General features: G+C 31.2%; 1 long non-coding RNA gene across 1 annotated transcript; it reads right to left on the bottom strand.

Moving 5' to 3' along the window:
• Nucleotides 1-5,120: 5,120 nt before the first annotated feature.
• LOC133790102 (uncharacterized) lies at nt 5,121-6,134 on the bottom strand. The gene is made up of 2 exons (XR_009873894.1): nt 5,999-6,134; nt 5,121-5,905 (listed from the first exon to the last, which is right to left on the bottom strand). It is a non-coding gene; the product is annotated as an uncharacterized LOC133790102 (long non-coding RNA).
• Between the last annotated feature and the right edge of the window lie 5,569 nt (nt 6,135-11,703).

Genomic DNA, 11,703 nt, shown 5'->3' with positions numbered 1-11,703 from the left:
ATGTTATAATTGTATTTTCCATTATTATTTGAGATACGCTTGTATTAAATGTAATCAAGGCCCAGCCCATAAGGAGATCCTTGAGCCTATAAATAAGACTCAAAGGGTTCATTGGAGGGATCTTTGGGATCTGGGGCGAGAGAATTATTGTTTTTACGCAATATCTTGTATCTTTTGTTGAGCTTGTGAAACTCAGTAAACCCTAGTTTACTGATCACAAGTTTTCATACATTTATAAGAACCTTGAGTGGACGTAGATCATTACCATCACCTGGGGCCGAACCACCAGAAATCTTTATGTCATTTATCTTTTGGCTTGAATTCATCTCATTTCTATCGTTTTATCTGACTCTGTGTCGTTGACCAAAACAAAGGTCAACAGGTAATAACCAAAGTTAAAGGGTACCCTTCAAGTTCGATTTAAAAAAAAACACTGAAGTTAATGGTGTTTAAAACCCTTTTCCATCTGCATCTCTCCTCATTCTGAAATGCAAAATAGAGCCGAAAACCCCCATTACCACCGTGAGAGAGAAAACGATTTCACTTGTTTTCCAACATTTTTCTTGTTTTCGTCCAATTTCTTCCATCTTTTTTACTAAAAAAACTCATCTAGATCATAGAAAACTTGTTATATTTAGTTTTGAGAAGAATAATTTGTTCATTTTATAATGGGTATGGGTGGTGGTTGAAAATACTCATTGTTTTGAGTTTTTGAATTGATTTTGAACATCCCAACACATTTTTGAGCTTTGAAATAGGTATGGATCGTTAAATATTTGTTCGTATGATTTTTTATATTATTTTTTTTTGCTTATTATTTCGGATTTATTATAATTTTTTATAATATATTGATAATGTATAGGTTTTTAAGGTTGATAATCTTGATTTGGAGTTGCATTTGACTATGTAAAAATTTATGAATCTTCCAAATATGTGTTTATGATAATTTTCTTTATTAATTCAAATTTAATATTATTATATTAATAAATTTATAATTTTTTGTTATTTTATAAAATATTATTATTTATAATAATTATTTAGTGTATTAATCAAGTTAAATTAATATGTTGTTGTGGAAATAAAATAAATTAATATGTTGTTGTTGTAAAAAAATCAAGTTAATATTTTGTTCAAAGTGTCATTTGTATAAATATGTTTTAATGTTTAGTTTGTATTGAATATTAAATATGTTTGGAACTAGCTATATATAAACTCAATAATTTTAATAATTTATTTTTGTTTAAACTTTTTAGGAGGATTATTGTTTTGGTGGTATTTTTTTTTTTGAATTGGTGGTTACTAATTTGAAGATTAATTTGAAGGTGGGTAAGTATTTTAATTTTATTTATTACTATTGCACATATTTATATAATTATAGTTAAATCATATTTATTTTAGTGCAAATTAAGTTTGAAAATTAGTGAAGTAGGTTCTGAAAAATTGGTCTTACGGTGGTATAAGGATGTAATTATGCATGTTGATTGTTGTTTTTCTTTGTATGGAATTAATAGGTACTTGTGAAATTGGGATATGTTATAGAAACAAAGGAAACTCTGCCCAATTTTTTAGGATTTAATAATTGAACATGTTTTCAAATATGTTTTATTTATTGGTAGAGTTATAATTTAAACTTTTTAGGTTTGGCGGTTGGTTTTGAATATGATATCAAGAATTTGTTTGCTGTGGTGATAACCATAAATCCCTAGTTTGAAGTAACCTTATCATGCATCTTGACTAGATAAGGTTACTTTGAACTAGGGGCTTATGGATACCGTCAAAATTCAAGGCAAGCATTCAAGATGAAAATGGATTAACATGAGTTCTATTGTAATTGGAGACTAAGCTTTGCTTTTTGGTATGATGTATTCCTCCAATTTCTGATAAACTTGACATGATAATGCTTATTTGCTATGTGAATTGTTGCAAATTTTATTTGTAAATTGAATGTCAACAGGTTTGGGTAGTCCTATTTCTAGGGGAAATTCTGCTAAATTTTTTTTAAAAATATTTAACACTTAAGAAATTTCAATATTTCAAATAATTACTTAGGTGAACTTCACTTTAGATGTTTATGTGGTACTTAGCTTTTATTTCTGTATGAATGGGTATATATATGTACATTAAGTTTATATAGTTTGTTAATTTTATTTTATTTAAGTTTATTGGAATGTTCAAATATATTTATTAATATTAAAATATTGCAAATTAGAATTAAAAAATAATTATTAAAATATTTTATAAAAAACCAAAATAATAATACAAATAAAATAAATATATATTTCTTAGGAAACAATACCTTTAACTTCAGTTTTTAGATACTTTTAACTTCGCTTGGATTAACTTCGGTTAATATATTCGCGAGATTCGAAGAATAACAAGAAAAAAAACTGATGTTAAAGCCTATTTTTGTAGTAGTGATTTATGTGCACTAGTGAAACGTGGAGGCCATTTCTGTCCACATATGATGTGCTAGTGCGACAGAGGAGGCCATTTTTTTCTGAAACAGAACTAGTGTAAAGTGCGCTGTAATTCTATTCTTTTATAAAATGTCACTCAACTCTTAGTTAACAGAAAAATACAACTTTAAGGAAAATCTCAGTGGGGCCTTAGTAAAACATGTATATTGGGCCCAATAGTTGAAAAATAAAATAATGAGTCTTTATGCAATATGGAGAAATAAAATAAAATAAAAGTTTAAGTCCCACTAATGTAATTAAAAATAAAATTCATAATAAATGTTCTTTGTATTATTGGCGCTCATATTGATCATTGTACGTTCATAAGATACCCCACGCCATACATTGTCAGACGCCGAAACATCCCACATCATAGTTCATGCCAAGGAGAAAACATATTGTTTACCTGAAAGGGGGAAAGTAAGGGGGTAAGCAAAAAGCTCAGTAAGGAAATACAACCATACCACAATATCAAAGAAAACACAAGATGAAAAATGTATCGTAAAATCATGGCAAAACATAACATCTTCATACTCATAGTTTATAATCATAAATGTAGTCGTAGTCATACATCACAATCACACATCATAACATACTCTTTGTGATCATGAAACCTCTATTTTCCATATCACATCTTGAGGTAAACAATAAAACAACATAGGCTGGTAAGACCTTCTCTATGAGGTAAATAGGATCTTAGGTCCTTGAATAACCTCGGCACATCCACACTCTGAGTAACATCATATCCTTAGTAACTCCTTGTTGTGTCGCATTCAGCACGCTATCAACCTTTTCTCACTACTAGAAATATAGGCTTTTACTTCGGTTTTTATATTGAGCATACAAAAAAACTAAAGTAAAAGCCTTTTAAAACACCTTTACTTCGCTTATGATTTTGGCGCTTCAAAAAAATTACATACTACTTCACTTTTTTAAAAAAGCGAAGTTAAAAATTCAATTGAAAGAGGGTCATGTTTAATTGCACAGGCCAGTGACTTCTGTTTAGAAAGAATAAAGATGTGAAAAAATGGTCAAGCCAAATGAGTCCCTTGTGCACCTTTTACTTCGATTTTTAGGTAAAAACCGATGTAGAAAGTGTACTTTCCACTTCGGTTTTTACTTAAAAACCGAAGTATAAGGTGCCACAAGGGATGGCACTTAAATCCTTCTACTTCGGTTTTCACCTAAAAATTAAAATAAAAGTGTTATATAACCCTCTTCCCCACCCCAAATGGTCACATGCCCTCTCTCTCCTCTGTTGATAAAACTAGAAAAAACCCCAAAACCTCCATTAACAAACCGTGAGCCAACACCATTTTCATTTTTCAAACCTTTTCTTTTGTTTTATCATTATTTCTTACCACTTTTCTTCATTATAAACCGAAATATAGCCCCAGAATATTTTCTTTTTAGTTTTTTAGAGAAAAAAAAACTCATTGGCCATGTGTATTTTTTCTCATGGTTTCTTGGTGTTTCTTGCCGGATTTTGACCGGATTTTTGTCATTGCAAGGTGTTTTTGAGCTTCAAACATGTATGGATTACTAAAACAATGTTTTGATGACAATTTTTTATTTTTCTATATTTAAAAAAAAATTATATTATTCTGAATTTTATAATTAAATTTATTAATACTTTGTTAACTTTTCTAATTATTTGTTTATTTTGTTATTTTAAATAATGTGATAAAATTTTGGTTTATTATAAATATATATATATGTATATTAGTAGATTTTAGAAATTGTTACAAGAGAGGAATTTGCTTTTAAATATTTGAAAAAATAAATAGCTTGAAGATGATCAAAGTGTTGTTCATTAGTTTCTATAACTAGTTTGATTTTTTTTATTTATTCGTTTGATAATTAATTATGCAGTTTACTAATTATTTAAGTAATGTTTTAGTAGGGTCATTGATTGAGTGGTGAACTTTGTTGTTCATTTCGGGTGAATTGAAGAGTAATATTGAATGTTAGTTATTTTTTTATATTCATTTATATTACTACAAGATTAATGTATAAAGATAAAACTAATTAAATCATGCATATTGGATTTAGTGAAAGTTACGTTTGAAAATTAGTGAAGTAGGCTCTGGGAAATTTGAGTGCTTTGGTGATATAAGGATGGATTCGTTTATGCTTGATCATTATGTTTGTTTGTGTTGTATTTATAGGAAATTATGAAATTGCGGTATGCTATAGAAACAGAGGATACTCTGCCGAATTTTTTAAAAATTTTATAAGACTCGAACCTAATAATGATGGATTCATTTATGCTTGATTATTGTGTTTGTTTGTGTTGTTTTTATAGAAAATTATGAAATTGCGGTATGCTATAGAAACAGAGGATAATATGCCGAATTCTTTTAAAATTTTATAATACTAGAAATTAATAATGATGAATTCATCTATGCTTGATTATTGTGTTTGTTTGTATTGATTTTATAGGTAATTATGAAATTGCGACATGCTATAGAAACAAAGGAAGCTCTGTCGATTTTTTTAAAAAATTTATAAGACTAGAACCTAATATAAGTTTTTCTCTAACTTATTAGGAATTTAATATTGTTATTAGTATGGATAAATCATGGATGCTTGAGAGGAGAGAATGTAATGACCCACTAATCTAGACTATTTGGTCCATTAACAAATCTATACATAAAACTTACATTTTTGCGGAAATACCATACTTTATTAGAAACTTGTAGAAACAAAGGTTACTTTCATAAAATAAATAGGATATGGGTACCCATTGTCTTTAAAACAAAAATAACTTAAAGTAAAAAGAGTTACATAGAAAATGTGGAAAATACATTTAAAACCATAAAAACATAAACAAGACTACATCCTCGAATCGAATAACGCTCGGCTCCTTGACTCCATCCACCATCGATACACATCCTCTAAGCGTCACGAATCTTACTGCCTCTAAAGCTTATTTTCCTGCACATAAACAGAAAGGAATGAGCCTAATGCCCAGCAAGGAAAATCTAACACATAGTCATAAACATAAATTTCGTAATAAACATAAAGACATATCATAACACATAATACACTTATTATAATGGCCATTATTACTTGGGGTCCCATAGACTAAACAAGATTATGCCCATGAGATTAGTGGGGTCCTACCAGCTAAATAGGCTTATGCCCACAATCTTTTTGGGGTCTTGTTAGTCAAATAGGGCATAAGCCCAAGCCTACAAACATACACAATCATAACATATTCATAACATAACACATAAGATAACATAAACATAAACATATTGATTCTAGCCTATTTTCCTTACCAAAGTTACCGGGATATGTGGACTGAGTTGGGACTTTTTGGAACACTCCTAATAACCATTAGAAAGAGTGAGTCTAAAGAAGAAAAGAGATGAAAAGGAAAATGGGAAGACTAAACCATTGAAAGTACACTTACCAAAACTTATGTGCTCAAGAGCTTAGATTTCCTAACCAAAATGAAGATTAAGGTTAGAGATTGAGTAGAAGACTTATGAGAAAGAGAATAACATAATACAGAAATGAACTAGAGTTTTGGTTACCTCAAAGACTTGAAAGACCAATCTAACCACAACCGAGATACTAACGAACCTCACTTCCCAAAGTGTTTGATAAGCTTATGATGATCAAGCTTATAATCCCCAGCCCAAGTGTTTACACTCTCACAATAACCTAGCAACTTGCAGCCTCTGAACTTAGCTTGATGAATGAAAAATGCTTGGTGCTAGGTCCTATTTATAGAGTTCTAGGAATAAAAATCTTCTTTTTGGCTTTGAATAAAAAAAATAAATTTAATTGAAAATATTTGAATATCCTTCAGCCAAAGGCTTAGGAATTTTTCAAAATTTTCAGAGAGATTTAAGGATTCAAAGCTTGATTTTAAAATAATAAAAACAAATAGAATCCTAACTTCTAACTCCCTAAATCTCGTAACTCTAAACTCCCCTTCAGTAAAATATACATCTCTGGAGTTGTAGAACTCCGATTTGGACTCTCTTTATACCGTTAGAAATCTCATTAAATTATCTACAACTTTTAAGAAATGCTATTTTTCGAAATTCCTAATATAACTGGGTCAAAAACAGGTCGGACGTTACAGTACCCTAAAGTTACGAAAAATCTATTTAATTATCTAAATATCAACCTAATCCACAAATAAATAAAATTGTGATAAATGTCATGCTCCTATCAGATTTTGGTGAAGACTAAGTCTTATATTTCTCTTATTAAAATAATAATTTCTTAATAATCATACATATGATAAGTGTTACTATCTTATTGGGTCTATCTAAACCTTATAATATAATAAATATAATCCTTAATATCAGTCATATTAATCAATCTTAGGTTAAATTTAATATTTTTAAACTATAGGTTATACTTAGAAAATCTATAAGTACTACTATGAGTGTCCAAATAATTCCCGGTCTGAACCAAAAATCCACAGTTACAAAGATAATGCTATAAATACTATCATACTACTATCTATCTTAGCTAAGTAAAGTTCTTGGAATCTACAGAGAAACATCACAATTTCAAGATGGATTCAACAAATTTTTAGAGTTTTTCTTAAAGAATTGTAGTGATCCACAAAAAATTCGTTGTCCTTGTATCGATTGTGGTAATAGAGTAAAGGGGAATATTACCATGATAAAGGATCATGTATTTTTTCGTGGATTTGATATAAGTTATAGTAATTGGTATTGGCATGGAGAATTATTAAATGACGACCCATATCCATTAGGTAGGCGAGGTGTAGATGATTTTGAGAGTAATGATTTTGATGATCATCCTATAGAATTGCTTGATGAAGCACAAGAAGAGTTTGTTCATAATACAGAAAAATTTGATAGTATGGTTAGAGATGCAGATACACAATTGTTCAGTGGTTGCAATAAACTAAGATTGCCAACAATGGTTAATTTTTATAACATAAAGGCAGATAATGGAGTTAGTGATAAGTGTTTTAGTCAATGTTTAGCTGCTTTCAAGGAGATTTTGCTGCTAAAAAATTGTTTTCCGAAGTCTACATATGAAGTAAAGAAAACATTAAGTTTGATAGGGTTGAAGTATGAGAAGATTCACGCATGTCCGAATGATTGTATTTTATATCGTAAGGAGTATGCAGACATGGAAACTTGCCCAGAATATGATTTATCACAGTACAAACCTAACAAAAGTAAGGAGATTAGGAAACTTATTCCTGAGAAAGTGCTATGGTACTTACCTTTGATTTCGCAGCTGAAGCGATTATATCGAAGCGCAGAACACTCTAAAAACTTAATATGGCACGAGACTGGATGAGTGAAAGATGGTAAACTTCGGCATCCTGCGGATTCACAGGCCTGGAAGAAGGTAGATTATATCAATCGAGAATTCAAAAATGAACCAAGACATCTTCATCTTTGTTTAGCTGCTGATGGAGTAAACCCGCATAGATCTCTTAGTAGTAGGCATAGTTCATGGCCTGTCTTCCTGGTTATGTACAATCTTCCTCCTTGGTTGGTCATAAAAAGGAAGTTTATTATGCTTTCATTAATGATTTCAGGCCCAAAACAACCAGGACACGATATCGATGTTTAATTGGCACCATTAATTGATGATTTGAAAGAGTTGTTTGAAAATGGTGTTGAGACATATGATTATTTTAAAAAAGAAGTATTTGATTTGAAAGCGGTGTTGTTATGGACTGTTAATGATTTTCCAGCCTATGGTAACCTATTAGGGTTGAGCACAAAAAGTTTCCAAGCTTGTCCAATCTTTTACACCAACACATGGGCCCGTCGCTTGTCAAATGGACGCAAAATGTGTTATATGGGTCATGGACGATATTTGCATTTAAGTCATCCTGATAGAAATAAAGAAAAAGCATTTGATGGTACTGTGGAACGAGACCTTGCTCCTTTGCCATTGTCAGGTGAGGAAATTCTTAAGGAAGTTGAAAAAGTTGACTTTCGGTATGGGATGAAGAATAAAAACAAAAAAGTCAATGGATGTTTACAAAGAAAATCAATTTTCTTTCAACTTCTTTACTGGAAAGATTTACTCGTTAGACATTGTTTGGATGTCATGCACATAGAAAAAAATGTGTGTGAAAGTATAATCGGTACATTACTTGATATCCCAGGTAAAACCAAAGATGGTTTGTCTAGTCATTTAGATCTTGTTGAGATCGGTATAAGACACCGCTTGGAACCTGAAGAAAAATGTAAATGCACATATTTGCCTCCTGCTTGTATTACATTTTCTAAAGAGAAGAAGCAAGCCGTATGTCAATCATTGGCAGAGATGAAAGTGCCTGAGGTTTAACCATTTACAACGTAAGTTATAAATTTAATAAACATTATGCTCATTTTTATGTATAATTGAAATTTTAATGTTCTACTTTGTATTTGCAGTGAGCACATGGAGTTATTACAATCAATGATTCCAAAAAAGGTTAAAAATAAACATAAATGGATTATAGATGCGCATCATAAAATATTTAGTCAATGGTTGAAAAATACTATTCTAGCAAGGTTGGGAGAAGAAAACAATGGAGTGTCGACAGAGTTAAAATGCATATCATTTGGAGCAAGTGTTCATGTAATAAAGCACCATGCTTACATTGTTGGAGGAAAAAGATTTCACACAAAGTCAAGAGATGATGCTCGAATGGTTCAAAATAGTGGAGTAAGTATTGTTGCAGAAGAAATTCTTTTCACTAGAGCAAAAGACAATAATCCAATAGCTGGTACTATGACATATTATGGGGTTGTTGAAGAAATATGGGAGCTTGATTATTCCTTATATCAAATTCCCCTTCTCAAGTGTTCTTTGGTGGACAACAATGTTGGGGTTAGAATTGATGAACTTGGATTCACTTTGGTTGATTTAAGTAAGAAAGGTCACAAGAATGATCCTTTCATCATGGCTACCCAAGAAAAACAAGTGTTTTACATAGCTGATCCTGCTGATGATAAATGGTCAGTTGTTTTACGAACACCGGAGAGGCAGTTTATAGAAGATTAATATGACGAAGAAAATGATGATTTGTTTCATGATAATTTTATTGTTGGACAACCAATACATAAGCAAGTTGAGCAAATCCTTGATTTTAATGAAGATGATGATGATGGGGAATACATTAGAAATGATATTAGAGACGGAATATGGGTAGATTGTGAATCAACCAAGAAAAGAAAAAGGAAAAGAAAATCTGTCCAGTGAGTAATGTATTCATTTTTAAAGGCTGACTTTCTGCCATCTTCTCAAGTTATTCTTGCATCGTTTGCTCTTTCCAGTCAACAAGTATCATTAGAGTAGGTACTGGCTCATGCCTCAGACGATTTTGGGCCGCAGAGCCATCTGTCTTCTTATTTGTTGAACTGTCATTATGTCCTTTTTCAGGTTGCACATTGCGCCCATCTACGTCATCTCCTGAAATAGTTCCTTCCTCTTCGTATTGTCTTTGTTCTCCCACATTCTTTCTTTTTTCGTTTTGGGACAGTTCATCAAAATAATAGTAAAAGAAAGCAAGATCAATCGAATGGTCGAGTGTTACACTCTTATTTCCTATTATTTGCAATTTTATCACGAGCGTTGGTTTCTTTTCAAAATATGGCATACCTTCTACTATCTTGGCAAGGTCTCTACCATGGAGCATTTGTACTTGACTGCCATTTCTTTGTAAGTCTTATCTACATACACTTGGGTCATCCTCATGTATTTCATCAACTTATGGATTTCTTGAGAAAACTCGTTATATTCACTGGTGGATGACTCACTTGTTTTTCCGTACCTTTCTTTCTCAGTGCCATGGCTTTTTGTAATACACTTTTTGATTTGTAGGTTTTTCCTAGAAGACAGTGCCTAAGGAAAAATAAGAAAATCAAGAAAATGTAATAAAGATTCCCACATATGGTGCTAATTGTTTTCAGACAATTTTTCAAGAAATGTTGGTTTCTCAAAATTGAAACTAAGACTCTCAATATTTCCTCGTCTTTTTGCTCTACTCTATCTTCAATTCCCTGTTGACTAAATCAAGTTTTGGGATATGCTCTTCTAGTAACTGAACTTTGACTGGAACCAATGGTTGTTACCTGCAAATAAAACCTTTTGCTTCTAAGTCAAATTTCACTCTCTCTTTGTATTTTGATTAAATAACAGTATAGCAAAGACTTCAAAAAGAATCCCTTATCTATGATAAAAGTTAGCTTTTTGTACCAAAAAATTAAAGAGAAGGTTTAGAAATGAGTTATCGCCATTGGTCTACGTATCTTCTCGTTCCAAGTGTCTGCCACTGTTTCTCTTCTCGTAGGACTCATTGCTCAAATTTTCCCTTTAGTGAAACGTGGGTTTCGATATCCCCTCTACAGACAGATCAACATTTTTTGCTAATACATTAGCCATGTGATTTGCACGTTTCTTTTACAATATACAACATACTCTCAATTTAGAATAAATGACCCCCTCGCGAACTATGACCACTATTTTCAAATATTCAAAAATTAAAATCTAAATAATAAAAGGTTACAATTTGGTAATGGTCAAAGTTCAGGGGAAAAATTATTAATTATTCTACACATGACACTGCCACATCAACACAAAAATGATCACATCATCAATATGTTAGCCACATTGGACAAAATCTAATAGAAGTCTTATATTTCAATAATGTGTATAGTTCAGGAGAAATTTTTAACATTGTGAATCATTCGGGGGGCACAATCATATATTAGTCATACTTGAGAAGGCAAAAATACTATTTATTAATTAATTTCTATTATTTCAACAATGCATATAAGAGTAAAATCATAATTCGGTGGGGAAACAATTGACGTAGTGTTTCACATTGGATGTGGGTTATGGCATGTTTGGTGTAAGATAATGAATAGTTGGGAGACAATCCCATGTGAGTCCTCAATCCTCATGAATCAATGTCTCCCAATTAACACATTAAAATCTTTGCTATACCACTCATTCAAGGCAACAAGATATATCATCTATAAATAAGCATCTTCAGTACGTTGGGATACCAAAGAAGTCAAGTTCTCAGTTCAGTAGTAGCTTTCAATTCTATTTCCTGCTACATATAATCATATATAGTCATAGGATTTTATGCCAAGAGTAATTCCAACTCAGACAGTTGTTCATGAATGAAAAGAAGTGGTTCATCATTCATCTTTCATTGTTGAGAAATCCTTTATTCTAAGTGTTAACCGAGGTTTTCGGAAACTATATTAATGAATATTATTTAAGGGTAATG

The sequence above is a fragment of the Humulus lupulus genome, chromosome 7 (genome assembly GCF_963169125.1).
Source record: "Humulus lupulus chromosome 7, drHumLupu1.1, whole genome shotgun sequence".
Classification (NCBI taxonomy): domain Eukaryota; kingdom Viridiplantae; phylum Streptophyta; class Magnoliopsida; order Rosales; family Cannabaceae; genus Humulus; species Humulus lupulus.
The sequence above is the reverse complement of the archived record's forward strand: the minus strand, read 5'-3'. Positions and strand labels throughout refer to the sequence as shown.